Source organism: Acipenser ruthenus, chromosome 4, assembly GCF_902713425.1.
Source record: "Acipenser ruthenus chromosome 4, fAciRut3.2 maternal haplotype, whole genome shotgun sequence".
Lineage (NCBI taxonomy): Eukaryota > Metazoa > Chordata > Actinopteri > Acipenseriformes > Acipenseridae > Acipenser > Acipenser ruthenus.
In genome coordinates, this window is record NC_081192.1 from 30,564,471 (window position 1) to 30,569,478 (window position 5,008).

The window sequence follows — 5,008 nt, forward strand, 5'->3', positions numbered from 1 at the left end:
TAATTAGCCGAAAACAAATATTGATTAGGAGAGACTTGATCCTGAAAGGAGTCCTAGTCAGTATTTCAAGTACAGCATAGAGGCCAGGACTGCAGGACGCAGTACAATATTGAGTGGAGAGGGTATGGAATAGGTTACCAAGCTGATTAAGCCAATTAGACAAAGTTCTGGAATAATTTAGCTTCTAGAAACCAGGCAAACCTTTTTATGTTCTTCTTATTATATTCCATAGTTTTGGCAGTATTGACAAGATAACTGTTGGCATCACTGCAATGTCAATGTACTGTTGCCATGAATAAGCAAGCATAACCTTGCTCATGTGACCTTTACAAATAAACTGCACAGATTTCCAGGGAAATGTTCTTAAATGAAAAGCATTCATTATCTGGTGGCATATAAAAGTAGTGACTCACAGCTCAAACAAATAACCATTTTGGCCTAGACGGCTATTGTTGTCTACTTTGTATCAGCTGCTTTTCAGATGTTAAAATTGGTATTGCCTTTTCATTAGTTTTGAAACAAGTACCTTATAATGTGACCATGTAACACTGGACAAAAAAAATACCAAACATACAATAAATCTGTCAATTGGCTGTTGAGCCACCTTGGCATCTAAGATAGCAGTGCTTTTGAAAATGTATCTAATTCATTCTGGAGGTATATATTCCTTTATTTGTAAAGGGAAGTGGGGTGGAGATTTACGTTGATGTCTCCTCTCAAAAAGGACCCATAGAAGGGTTCAAGTGGCAAAAAGCACAACTGTCTGGTGTGGAGAGTGTCATGCAGTCAGGGGAGCACAGGTTCATGTCCTGTCTGTGTGAAGTCCGGTCTTTGCTGGGGATTTTGGAGGGAGCGTTGCACTGGCCCTGCCTCTCCCGTAGGTTAGGTAGACAAAACCAACAGGGACTGTTTCTCCTCATTGCACAGCGGACCCTACTGGCCAGGTCACTGGTAAGCTCAAGCGGACACCTTCAGGGCTGGCCTTTGTCCTCCAGAGGCTGTTAGCTCACTGGCATTGGAGGACACCAACTGAACCTTCACTTCTCCGGAGCTGCGTGGGAATTGCTGCTGTGAATTAATGATCACATGGAGTTAGCTACATTCTTATTAATCCATGTGAGGGGGATCTCATTTTTGGTCCAAATTCTATATCCTTTATGATCATAGATCATAATTAGAAACCCACTAAAAACACAACTTTTTCTTCCAAAAAATTGCTAGTAACTTTCCTTGGTAACTATGTTGTGTTTCTGAAAGGGGAATCCACCCACTAATCACATACATACTCAACCTGTTCCTGTAAATAGCCCTCTCGTCTACACCTCCTTGTTGTTTCTTTGTTTGGTCCTCCTCCTCCCCTGCCTCCACCTTGCAGCGTGCCTTGTCTAGAGAATAGGTGGCCCAGAGTGCCACTTGTCCTGCCCGCTGGCATTAGTTATCATCAATCAATACACATTGCATCATAGTTTGGCCAGTGTATAAGGGTGGCTATTGCGCTCCAATGGACAAGGCCATGGGGCAAATTATATTACCTTTCATTATGCATGGTAATTTGTCAAACGCAATAAACAATTGTTTCAAATCTTGTGGATGTCTCCTTTCTGAATATGAATTCATGCCAGCAGAGGGAGACAAAGCATTTATCCTGAATTCATTAGCCAATATTAGCAGTAATACTTCAATATGTTGCTTCCAATGTTGAAGGCATGATGATTTTTGAAAGCATATAAATCGGGTTGTCATATAAAACACAACATATCCCATTTGTATAGATTTTTTTTTTTTTTTTTTTTTTTTATGTAATAGATTCCCCAAGCAGGCCAGAATCAGCCTTTATGTACCAAACACCTTTAAAGTACAGTACCATTTTCACTGTTTTAACTTGTAATACATATTTATTTTAAAGTTTCCGTTGCTAAATACCAGTCCTTTACTCTGGGTCCACAAATTAGAGCCCTCCATCTTTTCTTGCTTGACAGAAAGAGTTCCTTCACAATTAGACCCCCCTTTTACACAAGCTGTGTCACTCTGCAATACATTGCAGGACCAAATATTATATTATCTAACATTCTGCTAGGATGCCTGTTTCATATTTTGCTTTTACTCCTAAATGTCATTTAGCTTAATTTTTGCATGTCCCTAAAACTTTTTTTTTTTTACTTAAATAAATTGCAGTTTTCTCCATTCACTATCTTTTTAATATGAAAGCCAACAATTTATGGTTAAGTAACAGTGTCTTGCTAAGCACAATAATGTCACTCTGAATCAGCAAATGAGGAACTACAGGGAACCTTTTAATTCATTTTTTTCATGTATTGTACCAACACCTGGCAAATTGTCTATTTACCACAGCAATCACTAGTAATCCAGGGGTTTTCAAGCTTTTTTGAATCACGCCCCATCTTTTTTTTTACTTGAAGCCCTCCACCACAATAGCAAGATATAAATCACATATCAGAAATCAACCAATCACAGTGAAGTATTTGCCATGATGATTTCCATTACACGAGAGTAGATGTTAAAACTTCATGCTGATTTGAACTCGGCTCTCGCCAAGATAAGCACCAACTAAGACGTAGCTTTACAGTAAACTAATGTGATCCATATGTGTCTCCATCCATTTACGTTTCCTTCCATATGATGATGTAGATATCCTTCTGTCTGGTGTTAATGGCTGAAGTGTAATGCTGGCTCCAGGGATCAGCTTATTTGCCTCCCTGGCGCATCAGCACACACAACGGCTGCGATGCTGGCTCCGGGGATCAACCACAGTGCAGCCTCCCCAGCGCATCAGCATGACAACCGTCTGGACTGAGCTAATTAGGGTACATCTCTGGGGTTTTCAAGTGGGCACCTTCCATCCTCAGTGTTTCGTCGACTAGCCCACGACACCTCAAGAGGGCTCGACGGTGATTCTGGCGTCCCAGCATTCCAGTACATCTTATCCTGTGTACAGATGTAATCCCATACACAGAACACCTCACCTAATTCCAGTGTTCAAAAATCTAAACAAAACAAAAATCTAAACAAATAAAAAAACACATACCTGATACCTTTTGTAAAATGGATAATTCTATTAAATGTTGATGAACTTCACAATAATTTCTCCACAAAATCACTACAAAAAAATATTACCGAAATCACTTCAAACTTTTAAAAACACACGTTTCTCCGACAGCACTTCTGTTTTTATTAATATTCTGTCATTATTATTAATTATTTATTTCTTAGCAGGCGCCCTTATCCAGGCCAACTTACAATTGTTACAAGATATCACATTATATTTTACATATTATTGTTACATACAATTACCCATTTATTCAGTTGGGTTTTTACTGGAGCACTCTAGATAAAGTACCTTGCTCAAGGGTACAGCAGCACAGGGTACAGAGCCCTAACCACTACTCCACACTTCTGCCCATTAGCCAGTACATCAGCACAGATGACAAAAGTAAATCCAATTTCCAAGCAACTTTCTTCATATTTCTAAACTTTGTTTTTAGTCAATGATGCACTACATTTTGTAATGGTGTACCTTAGTAAAGGGTTAAACATGTTTTCAGAGGGTTAGGTATTCCTTAAAGAGCTCTGTCACACATTGAACACCAATTCAAGATTGTGCAAGTAAGAGGCAATACGATCTGTGTTGACAAAATATACAGTCATTTTTTTAGCAATAAGGTTAGCTATCAAGGAATCACTAGATGGAGGATATCTGGAAAATGACTAGCTTGTGGGTAAGCACTAGTTACAATAGTTAATAATGGTGAATTACTATGCAGTTATTTTCCAAGTACAGTCGGCGCCGCCTAATCGGGATCCTGATAATCGTGGTTGCTGCTTAAATGGGATACAACTCCAGGTGACGGTTCTTCCCAATGCTATTTGTGTTGTTTAATTGGGACGTCACTTCGTTTAATTGGGATACAGTATTTTCAAATGATTATGATGACATTGCGTTTCAGAGCAAGACAGGCCGCGTAGCACAGTGCAGTCAGTGCTGGGAGTACGTGATTACGCTGTGACTTGCATAAACCACGTTGAACTCTTGAGAAGGAGGAGCCGCCTGTGGTTTCTCAGGCTGCTGCTGCTGTTATCCCTTAATTTTGTTTAGGGATAAAAAAAAAAAAAAAAACATGGACTTGTATTTTAAATGCTGTATTTAACCTTTAATCATAATGTGATTTAATTCTTTCTCTTTTCATTAAGAATCAAAAAAGTGTGACTAAGATCGTCTCAAGTGCCTCTCATTTAATTGGGACAGCCGCGTATTCGGGATATTTTTCCTTCCCCAGAGTCATCCCGATAAAGCGTCACCGACCGTAATTCCCTTTAAGATGTTTGAACTTTTTAGGTATTAATTAAATGGAATAAAACGTGGTTATTACTAAACACAAAAGAAAGCGTTCCCTCAGTTGCCTTGGTTATACAAGTATTGTGTACCAATCAACAGGGCTGGCTCAAGGCTCCCGCGAACCCGTCCCCCACTGGGTGCCCTATTGGCCCTAAATTTCAGAGGTGAAAAATCAACGTTTAATTTTCTTAGTGAAAATTAATCACCCCCATGATCAATGCAGGTAGTGCTCATAGTGCCTGCCTAGTAGTCCAGCAACAAGTTGTGTCATGTGACTGACGTGGTGTCACTGTGATTGGCTTAGTCTTAAGGCCTGGACACACCAGCGCCTCCCTCTTTTTTTTAGACGTGCGGTAGACAGTGCCACACCAGCACATCTATACTCAAGTGTCAATTCCCTTTCTCGGGTAAAAAAAGTACTTTATAGCATTCCATTTAGCACGAAAATACCCTCCCTCCCCCCACTGTTGCTCTTACCTAATACAAAGAAAGCATGACAACAACAGAAGAGGAGGAGGAAGAAAGTTTCATACTGTACTAAAGTTTGAACATAAATTTCCATTTGATTTGAACTTCTTAAAAAGGGATTTTAAAATAAAGAACCATTGTCTTTAATCATCTTTAGTACTGTGCCTATTTAAACATGTATAGATA